The following is a 12,688-nucleotide window of genomic DNA, read 5'->3' as shown; positions in this document are numbered from 1 at the left end:
ACAATGTAACTAAAATTTCACAGTCTAACCTAGCCCTTGAACCTTAGAACCACATTTCCACTTTTGAAACCATTCACAAGATCAAAATCTCACATCACTACTCTGACTAAGCCCGAACAAGCTATGCTAACCCATACCTGCAACCTCAGTGCAATTACATGATATACCACATAACTCAAACGCTTGCAGCGATAACTTCTAATCACAGCAGCTGCACACAACAATCGAATATCGATAGGAAACCTCTTATCAACTAGAGTCTCATTCCAACACTTTCATATACTGCCAATGATAAATGAAACACGCAGTAAGCCATAACCGTTTTTCTCAGATCAACCATTCATGAAGCCACTTCTCCTTTGGCAAAGACCATAGCAAATTTCTGAGTTGATCCTCGATATTATCCTTCCAACATGCTGAAATCAAATTCGTTTGCAGTCATTAAAGATCCCGACGATCTCATCTAATCCAACACAACTACTCTGGTGACATTGACACATCAATACAGACTAAAGCCACGATTTGTGCAATCCGTGCACCAATAAGCCATAATCCGAACTTACTCAATTCATGAAAATGACTCAAATGAAAGAGCTGTACCGCAAGCTCACTAGTACCACCACAACACAAGGCTAAGAACCCGCCATACATTGTCGAAACAGAACATATGAATCTAACCCGTAGGATCATACTTCCACATAGCTTCGCTCCAATGCGCGACCCCATCCAAACACTAGTCCACATGAGACACCTTAAGTTACTATGCTCAAAATTGACAACCGTGTGCAATATGATGTCTAAAACCGAATCAATCATCATAACCACCGCGAGGCAATTACATAACACCACACAACTCGAAAGGAGATAACCGATACGCCATCCACCGAGCAATAATCAGTGCTCTTCCCGCACGAATTTCAGTGAGAGGCCCTAATAACACCACACCACGTGTGCCTATAATCAACAAATACTAACGGCTCGCAACACGAAAAGGTAACTCATAGATCCCCATGATTACTAATAGCCCAATAATAACTAAATCAACACATCCCTCACCAATGGCAACTCGAAGTCAACAAAGCCGTCTCGATACAAAACACACATCCATATTGGTCTACCAATGAACCACCCATCAACTCTAGTCACACACAATAGATAAAAATCCTCCGAAGGTTCACAATGACTGGATCATAGCACACACTCTCATCTGAATAACTTACCCACATCTTTGCCATCCACAACCACGAGCTAACCTGTATATGAAAACTTCTAGTCTCCAAGTCCATAAAGCCCATGAATTACCATATCTGATCCCAATTCCACCGCTCGTATATATGACATACCTCTAGTACTCAATCATCTCATGAGAGGTACATCTATAATTCTTTTGTGCCATCAAGCAGGCTCGAATATCATCAGATGATCAGACAAGATAGTGCCACAATACCAATAAAGCATCCATAACTCAAACACATCGCCCTATCTGAAATGTATATCCTCATCAAGCCACACCAATCAGTGATCTCATTTATCTAGTCACCTGAAATTGCCTATGCTATTTAAGAATTTATGACCTTTCTTTCAAAATTGAATCGTGACCTTACACATGCAAATCTCAATCCTACACAACATACCGCATAATCTGTACCATCCTAGGATAACCATGAGAACTTCATATCCTTTTCGAACCACAAGCAACTATGTACTCCACTAGCTAAGAACTTCCCATTGATCCCATCTAGAGGTAAATCACTATACATCCCATGCTCCTCACGCCCAATAGGAAAAATATACCTCTCTAACGGTGGTAGAAACCATCTAGAGCTCTCAGAATTCCATTTGCACACCACTAAATCGTCAGGATTGAATCCTTCTAACTTAACCAAGCTACGCAGGCCACTAAAACCCAAGAGCATTGTCGCAAAACACTTGTATAAACTCATTATCTCATAAGCATCCAAAGAACTAATCATATCCTCACCACACCGATCCGGCCTACTGCCAAGCTATCCCATCTATTTGAGTTTCCTTCTGATTTACCTTTAACTTGATACTCCTTCTTGCTATAACACTACAATTACTCAACCCAGACTCACCACGCGAGACCCAAACATAAAACCACATCGTCTAAGACTTATAAGCCGTTGATTACTCTCTTAAGTATTCCCAAAAGCGCCACATTCAAAATACTTTACTCTGAAGAGACTTCTTGCGAAACAAAATCCGTTACCTTCACCTTCCTGCTACTAATATATAGAATCCCATAATTAATATAGAAAATACCACAAGTCTTGACATCTTCCAATGAAAACTCAGTTTCTAGCCACATATACAACTTGAAAATACCTAATTGTTACATGTAAAATCTTGAACACATTAGAACCATTCTCGAGAGTCATTCATTCTATTCAAACTGCAATTAGCCTGATCCAACGAGCAAAGCACCCGTGCCCCAATAGTACCCCAACATCGCAGAGTGTAACCTCATCCTAGAACAACCAAGCAACTTCCTGCTCTATGCACTGAGCATCCATTACCAACAACAACTCAAGACATTCCGTGATTCTCATACACCTATGAAGCATGACATAACCTTTGTCAAAATTTTCCTTTACTCGAGCCATCCTCGGTCTCAATCTCCGTAAGCCATAACTGATTCACCTGCACGCCTCAAACTGGAACCAACATAGTTCATAACCGTGCAATCAACTAATCAATAACAGACTCCCCCACTTGGCTCGAAGCCATAGAACAAAACACACTCAATAACTCATAACACATATACTCACGTAATACCATATTGAGATTAAACTCAATCCTTCATAAGCTTGTGAAACACAAACCATCTGGTACTTTAACTCTTATGCAAATCTAGCATTCACTCTCGTAACAGTTAAACCCACTCTCTTGAGCGACCCAAATTTAAATTGCAACACAGATATTTCACTTATAATTGAGATCTTCTAACTAACAACATAAGGATCACACAACCCCAGAACACTCCACAGGAGGTAACCCACCTACTTTGCCTCAAACTAGCATTTCTGTATACCTTCCACCGTCATAAACGTTACACAGTCACTTAATCTTTCTGAGTCTGAACTCATATCGCACATGAAATTTACTTCATTCCCATTTAGGACACATGAAAAAATTCTTCACACACCCATAACTTGGGGCTATCCTCAAATCAAGATGGAAATCAAGCACCTAATAGTTCTTCTATCCTCCAGCAGACCCTTCTTGTCGCTTCCAAATCATATGGATACATCTCGTAGCCATAACATACTCATTACATAGCCATTCAGCCATCACTTCTACCTATAGGGAACTACTGAATGTATAAGTTCAAAAACACTTGCTCACACAATCAGCACCTCGGTGCTCAAGCTATAGGCAAAAATTCGGCCTCGAGTCCTCCAGACTAGCCCAACATCAACACATAGAGATCACATCTCGCCCCTCGATCAGGGAATCACAAGCCATCGATGCACATCTGATACCGAGCGTTCATGCACACATACGAACGCGTGGAAGGAATTCAAAGAGTTACTTTTCAAGCCGAATCAAGGACGCACGATAAGAATTCAAGAATGTGAAATTTTTCCTAAAGGTTCTGCAGCCTCTCGAGGATAAATACAGACGTCTCCGTACCGATCCGCGAGACTCTACTAAACCTACTCATGACTCGTGAGATCTATGTAACCTAGGCTCTGATACCAACTTGTCACGACCCAAAAATCGACCCGGTCGTGATGGCGCCTATCGTGAAACTAGGCCAGCCGACACAACTCCTGAATCAACTATTTTCCAATAAAAGCTATTTTTATACCATCTATAAACCAATAATCTTATAATAAAACTCAAAAATAAAGTGCGGAATAATTACACAAGCCCGACATCGGGGTGTCACTAGTCATGAGCATCTACCAAGGTCTGAATACAACAAAAATAGTCAAAAATGTACTAAGTACAATAATGAAAATGAGAGGAAGGAAGCAGTGCTGTGAACGTCGTGCAGCCACCTTACTAACTCTGATGACTCCTCATCGGAGCAATCAACACCCGCTACTGGGTTGCAAAATACCTGAATCTGCACACGAGGTGCATGGAGTAATGCGAGTACTCCAACCCAGTAAGTAATAAGAGTAAATAAAGACTGAGCAGTAGGAAACGATGAATCCATATTTATGATAAACTCAATAAGCACAACATGCTTTCAAATCAGAATACGAGTCAATCGTCTCGTTTAAAATCCAGCTTTTGGAAAAAATCATTCAAAAATGCTTTCCAACAGTTTCAGTAGGGGTTCAATACCATTATAAGAAAAGAGATGGAAGCCATAATCGGCCCCTCGGGCAAAACATAGTTCGTAAACAGCCCCTCAAGCAAAATAGGAATCATAAACACCTCATAACATAAAAATCTTAGTGGAAATAACAAAGCCAAATCAGTGATTAAATACCGAATATTTCATAAAAAGTCCAACTTATATGAAAGTTGTTTAAAAATATTTCTTCAACATTTTCAACAGAGGTTCTGTATAAAGAGGAGTGAAAATAGCAATTACATCAAAACAAGCCCCTTGGGCAAAGCATCAGTCATATATGTATACAGCCCCTCAGGCAAGCCTCTCAGTCACTCGAGACTCAACTCTCATCAGTCAGCACACTCTCTCAGCACTCACACACAATAAGTACCATATAGTAACCGCTGCGGTGTACAGCCCGACCCATATATCGTTGTGGCGTGCAGCCTGATCCATATATATAGTCGACTGCACTCACTGGGGGTGTGCAGACTCCGGAGGGGCTCCTACAGCCCAAGCGCTATATCGCTGCGGCGTGTAGCCCGATCCAATATATCGCTGCGTCGTGCAACCAGGCCCTCGACTTCTCTCAGTCATTAACCTCACTATCAGACCCTCGGTCTATCTCAGTCATTAACCTCACAATAAGACCTTCGGTCTATCTCAGTCAATACCCTCACAATCAGACCCTCAGTCTATCTCAGTCAATACCCTCACAATCAGACCCTCGGTCTATCTCAGTCCAAACCGTTTTCACATTTTAAGAATTAAAGTGATAAAACCAGGTTTAAGCAATAAACATGTAAATCACGACTGAGGATATGCTTTCAAAACAAATAGAGTGAGGAAAAATAGTAAAAATACCCCTAAGGGTCTCAACAGGTCGGCACAAGGCCCCAAACATGGCATACAACCCAAAATATATTATCAATCTATAAAATATGGAATATCATAATATTTCAAATCAAATACGCGACTTAACAGTTGTACGAGACGGACCAAGTCACAATCCCCAACGGTGCACGACTCCACGCTCCTCATCTAGCGTGTGCGTCACCTCAAAGTAGCACAACGATGTGAAATCCGAGGTTTCAAACCCTCAGGATAATATTTACAATCATTACTTACCTCGATCCGGTCCAAACTCTAGCCCGCGATTCCTTTTCCCTCATGAATCGACCTCTGAATGCTCCAAATCTAGCCACAATCAGTACATAACTATTAAAATATGCTAAGGGAACAAAGCCCACTCGAAAATATCCAATTTGCATAAAAAATCATGAAATTGCTCAAACTCGGCCCCGGCCCTATGTCTCGGAATCCGATAAAAATCACATCAATAAAATCCTCGTTCACTCACGAGTCTACCCATATCAAATTCGTCAAAATCCGATCTCAATTGCCCATTAAAATCCCCAAAAGAAATCTCAAACTTTTCTTCCATTTTTCTCCAATTTTCACTCTAATTTCTCAAATTAAATGATGAAATTCAATACCAAATCATGGAATTAAACCAAATATGAGTGAAGAATACTTACCCCAATAGCTCCACTGAAAATCTCCTCAAATTCCACCTTTTCCCGAGCTCTCCAATGGTTTTTATGAAATTGGACTTAAAACCTCGATTTAAAAATATAAATTGGCTGCCCAGACATTTTTTCATCGTGAACGCGGCATATCCCTCACGTTCGAGAAGTACACTGCTTCACTGATCGGAATCTCTTCTACGCGAACGCAAGAAAGCTCTCGCGAACGTGATGCACAACACATTCAACACCTTGCGATCACGACCCCAACTACGCGAACGCGTAGAACAAATGCACTGAGGACCCAGCTATCCTTCTTCCTCTATGCGAATGCGACCTGAACCTCGCGAACACGATGACCAAAGACCTCACACCTTCGTGATTGCGGAACCATTCTCGCGAACGCGAAGGCCAACTTCACAGCCTCACACCTTAACCCTTCGCGAACACGGGACATGCATCATGAACGCGAAGGTCAAAAACCTGCAACACCAATAACAGCAAATTCTGCAATTTCTCACAACATGAAATGGTCCGATTGACCACCCGAAACTCACCCAGGCCCTCGGGACCTCAATCAAACATGTCAACATATCCCATAACATCATTCAAACTTGTTCCAACCTTCGGAATACTTAAAACAACATTACAACACCAAATTTGCATCGAATTCAAGCCAAAGAAATTTCAAAATCTTCCGAATTATGCTTTTGATAAAAAACCCGACCAAACAACGTCCGAATGACCTGAACTTTTGCACACACACGTCACAAATGACACAATGGAGCTATTGCAACTTCCGAAATTCCATTCCGACCCCTATATCAAAATCTCACCTATCAACTGGAAAACGCTAAAATCTTAATTTCGCCATTTCAAGCCTAAACCTTCCACGGACTTCCAAAATGCATTCCGATCACGCTTCTAAGTCCCAAATCACCTAACGGAGCTAACCATATCATAAAAATTTTGATCCGAGATCATATTCTAACAAGTCAAATCTTGGTCAAACTTTTCAAATTTCAAGCTTCAAACTGGGAACTGTTCATCCAAATTCATTTCGATTACCCTGAAAACAAAAACCAACAATTTACGTAAGTCATAATCCATCACACGGGTCAAGTCATGACGAGAACCGACGAGCAAAGTGCAAAAGCTCAAAATGACCTGTCGGGTCGTTACATCCTCCCCCACTTAAACATACGTTCGTCCTTGAACGTGCCCAGAGTTGTTCTAAAAGCCAACCAATCGCTGAATAACCTTACCATGAACATACCCAGGGGTGATCCCATGTCACCCTATCTCGTATAGGTTCGATAACACAATGTAACTGAAATTTCACAGTCCAACCTAGCCTATGAACCTTAGAACCACATTTCCACTTCTGAAACCATCCACAAGATCAAAATCTCACATCTATACTCTGACTAAGCCCGAACAAGCTGTAATAACCCATACCCGCAACCTCGATGCAATTACATGATATACCACATAACTCAAACGCTTGCAACGATAACTTTTAATCATAATAGCTACACACAAACACCCGAATATCGATAGGAAACCTCTTATCAACTAGAGTCTCATTCAAACACTTTAATATACTGCCAAAGATAAATGAAACACGCAGTAAGCCATAACCGTTTTTCTCAGATCAACCATTCATGAAGCCACTTCTCCTTTGGCAAAGCCCATAGCAAATTTCTGAGTTGAAACTCGATATTATCCTTCCAACATGCTGAAATCAAATCTGTTTGCAGTCATTAAAGATCCCGACGATCTCATCTAATCTAACACAACTACTCTAGTGACATTGACACATCAATACAAACCAAAGCCACGATTTGTGCAATCCGTGCAGCAATAAGCCACAATCCGAACTTACTCAATTCATGAAAATGACTCAAATAAAAGAGCTATACCGCAAGCTCACTAGTACCACTATAACACAAGGCTGAGAACCCGCCACACATTGTAGAAACAAAACACACGAATCTAACTCGCAGGATCATACTTCCACATAGCTTTCCTCCAATGAGCGACCCCATCCAAACACTGGTCCACATGAGACACCTTAAGTTACTATGCTTAAAATCGACAACCGTGCGTAATATGATGTCTAAAACTAAAGCAATCATCATAAACACCACGAGGCAATTATATAACACCACACAACTCGAAAGGACATAACCGATACGCCATCCACCGAGCAATACCCAGTGCTCTTCCCGCTCGAATTCCATTGAGAGGCCCTAATAACACCACACCACGTGTGCCTATAATCAACAAATCCTAAAGGATCGCAACACAGAAAGGTAACTCATAGATCCCCCTGATTACTAATAGCTCAATAACAACCGAATCAACACATCCCTCACCAATGACAACTCGAAGTCAACAAAGCCATCTCGATGCAAAACACACATCCATATAGGTCAACCAATGAACCACCTATCAACTCTAGTCACACACAACAGATAAAAATCCTCCGAAGGTTCACAATGACTGGATCATAGAACACACTATCATCTGACTAACTTACCCACATCTTTGCCGTCCACAATGTCTGGATCATAGCTCGAGGCCCCTATTGCTTTAACAATATTGATTTAGTTCATCAACTCTTCTTACTTAAGCTTAATATTACTTGTATAATCACTAGTATTAGAATATATTATGTATCTTTAAAATCACAAATTATCTTTAATTGTTACTCAAATTTTTTGAGGTATATATATATATATATATATATATATATATATATATATATATATATATATATATATATATAGAGAGAGAGAGAGAGAGAGAGAGAGAGAGAGAGAGAAAGAGAGAGAGAGAGAGAGAATTATATCATCAATATATAATTTAATATCAGCTAAAAACAATATTCAATCAATTTGATTGAATATTTGTGTAAAGATCCCCTATCTTTTTCTTACATGCTTTTTCTTTTCTATGAGCGTAGACGTGAAAAGGAACAGAAAGGAAGAAAATATTTTGTATAACCCTAGTACTATATATTTTCCCTATTACAAGTACACTTTAAAAACAACTTTTGATCCTACTATAGTTATTTTCTTATTTCTTCTATCACTAAAGGGTGTGATGGAACAAATTTTAATCCTTCTTATTTTAATTGAAGATTTCAAGTTCGAGTTTTAAAAATGTAAAAACTCTTAATAAAAATATTTTCTCTTTAGTGGTTCTAAACGATGTGCATTGAATTATGATGTAATATTGATTATAATTAAATCTTTTTGGTTGTCAATTGTAAATGTTAGATTATAAATCTAATCTCTTTTTGTTTCTTGTTTTAATTAAAAATTATGATTATCGTATAATAATTTTAACATGACTAAATATTATTTTTGACCAAATATGAGAGTTGCAGAATTGAAACTTCGGTTCTCTTTTCAAGTCACGACCTTATCTGTCCCCTAAAAGAACAAAATCTTAAAGTCCTAGTCATTATCTTTTGGCATGTTCATGAGTGGAGTGACTAGGACTAAATTTGGAAGATCCCACTCAATTTGTACTCGTTTAGTTTTCTTTCCATTAAGTTGTTGTGGGTGAAAATACAATTACAATTGAAAATTAAAATGAAGAAAATAAAATATTTTCAGGCTGAGGCGCATATATCTCGCTCTCTTTGAGGAGATTCAAGCCCACTGCAGCAAAGTCTTCACTGGTCCAGCAGTATTCATCTTGACTTGTCTCTCCTAGGATACAACAGCCCGATCAGGTCGTATGATTCGAACAAATTCTGGACAAGTTGTTGAGTCCAAAGCTCCACCAAGATGAACACCTTCCTTCAACAAAAGTAAAAACTCTCTTCTTCTTTTTTACAACTTTAACCTCACTTTATTGAAACACTCTCAATTATTTTTCACATCCACATTCTGGAAGAAAGACTCCTATTTATAGGTGTAGGAATTTTTCCTTGAATTAAATTGAAAGAAAATAGGGTAATAAGTTATGAAATTAAGGAGAACATGGGATAATTAGTGTTTAATTAGTGGAGAACATGGGAGAAGAGTTACAAAAGAGTTATGGCCATTTTCTACATCATGGAGTAGTGGAGTTATGAGAGTTATGGCATATTTTATTTTAATAATAAAATGCTAAAACTATAACATTCCCCCACTCATTTTAATATTAAAATAAGAGAGTTTACAAGTTGAAGGGAGACTATTATGCATAATGAAGGTGTGCTCTGCATTGAACCTTCACTTAGCAAAACAACGATCTTTACTCCAGAGTCAGTAGTGGTCTCAGACTTGAACTATGACTGCTTTAGGAAAATAAATTAACATTGCTTAGACATAATAATCAAGGTGTTGACATGATCTTTATTAGCCAGCACATTACGACCTTGTGCTATCCCGGTTTTCATGAGTTTTTTTTAGAACAAGCCCAATTCTCATAGGAATCCGCCTACTTCCAAACTCACATAAGTGAAATCTATCACGGGTGCTCTTGTAACTCTGACACTGCACTCATACGAGCTACAGATTTTCATTAAGAATTAATAAAACTGTGACAACTCAGCCAGTCATCCCATGAGTTACTGGTTCGTTTTTTCCATTTATGCTTCTTATTGCTTTATCTATCGGTTCTATATGTGATCGGGTCGGATTGAATCTGGAAAGGATTTGGCAAGGTTTGAGACACTTAGTTTCTTTAGAGTGAGTTTAAGTTGGAAAGGTCAATCAGATATTGATTTATGTGTTAGAGGGCTCGGATGTGAGTTCTGATGGTTCGTCTAGCTTCGGGAGGTAATTTGTGGCTTAGAAGCGTGATCGGAATGAATTTGGAGGTTCGTAGTAGATTTAGGCTTGAATTGGCGAAGTTGATAGTTTGGCGATTTTCGGTTGATAGGCGAGATTTTGATATAGTGGTCAGAATGGAATTCTGAGAGTTGCAATAGTTCTGTTGTGTCATTTGGGATGTGTGTGCAAAATTTCAGGTCATTCGGACGTGGTTTGGTTGGGTTTTTGATCGAAAGCGTAATTTGGAAGATTTTAGAAAGTTGGCTTGAATACGATGTGTTTTGGGTGATCTAATGTTGTTTGAGGTGTTTTGGTGATTGGAACAAGTTTGAATAAGGTATTGGAATATGTTTGTGCTTTTGATTGAGGTCCGAGGGGCCTCAGGGTGATTTCGGGTGCTTAACGGAGAGTTGAGATGTTATTGCAGCTGCTGAAATTGTTGCTTCTGGTATTACAACTGCGATTTGGGGACCGCAGGTGCGGTGCCGCATGTGCAAGAGAGTGGCCGCAGAAGCAGATTATGGGGATTTGTTAGGGACCGCAGAAGCGGCTAAGAGGACCGCATCTATGGAGTCGCAGATGCGGACGGATGATCGCAGATGCGGATGTGGTTGGTTAAGTGATTTCCACAGAAGCGGAATAATGACCGAAAATGCAGTACCGCAGATGCGGTTGAAGTACCGTAGATGCGGAAAGGCCTAGGCAGAACATATAAGTTATTTCATTCGCGATTTTGAGTTATTTCACAATTTTTGACTTCGGCTTGGGAGCTTTTTGGGCGATTTGAGAGAGAGATTTCAAGAGAACTTTATTGAGGTAAGGGATTCAGAGCTAAAACTCGTCCCTATGCTATTATTTCATGGATTAGAGCTAGAAATTATGGAAATCAAAGGTTTAAATTGGGGAAACTAGGGCTTAGAAACTTAGGCCTTTAATTGTGGATTTGAAGGACCATTTGGGGTCGGATTTGAGAACTTTTGATATATATGAATTCGTGGGGAGATAAGGAACCTATTGATGTAAAAATTATCGAATTCCAAGGCGTGGGCCCGAGGGTCAGGTTTTGGTAATTTCGGGATTTGTGCCCTTTATTGATTGTTTTCGCTTGGGCTTCGTTCCCTTAGCATATTTTGACGTCCTCGTTCTGATTTTGGATAGATTCGATGTGCGTGGAGGCCGATTTGAGAGGCAAAGGAGTCGCGAGCTAGAGATTTAGCCAGTTCGAGGTGAGTAATGATTGTAAATGATGCTCTGAGGGTTTGAAACCCCGGATTGCACATCATAGTGCTATATTGAGGTGAGGCACATGCTTGATGACGAGCGTGGGATCGCACACTATTGGGGATTGTGACTTGGTCCATCCCGATTGATGATTTTACCGTGTATTTGATTGAAAACTGTTTGCTATCATCATTATTTGGGCTGAATGCCATATTTGGGCTTTGTGCCAACTGTTTGAACCCTTCGAGGCTTTTTACTGATATTTCCTCACTGTTTGACTTTGTATTTGAACTCAGTCATGCTATTTTCCCACTGTTTTCATACTCAACCATGTTTACTCAGTTTTATTACTTAAATAATATTTTAAATGATGTTTGGTCTGAGAAACATTGTTTTACTATTGCCCGAGGGGCTTGTGAGAATTTTCGATTGAGTAAGGCGAGGGCCTATATTGTGAGGAAAAACTGATACTGATTTGAGGCCGAGGGCCTGAGATATGTATGCCACGAGGTGGCTTGATTGATATGAGGCCGAGGGCCTAGTTTTGATGCCACGAGATGGCTTGTTATTGCGCTTGGGCCGTAAGGTGACCCTCTAGGAGTCTGCACACCCCCAGTAAAGCGCGGGGTACCCATTGTGATGTGAGATTGAGCCCGAGGGGCTGGTATTGTTCTATATGATTGCCCGAGGGGCTGGTACTATTCTGAGATGTTGCTCGAGGGGCGGATTTGTTGATACTGTGCTCGAGGGGCGAGCCTTTATGTGTTTACTTTTCATAATTGACTGTCAATTACCTGCTTAATCATTGAAAAGGGCTTTTTATGAAGTTAAATTTTGAGTTAAAGGATTTTACCTATTTT

Source organism: Nicotiana sylvestris, chromosome 2 (genome assembly GCF_000393655.2).
Source record: "Nicotiana sylvestris chromosome 2, ASM39365v2, whole genome shotgun sequence".
Lineage (NCBI taxonomy): Eukaryota > Viridiplantae > Streptophyta > Magnoliopsida > Solanales > Solanaceae > Nicotiana > Nicotiana sylvestris.
This window is presented reverse-complemented; position numbering follows the sequence as displayed.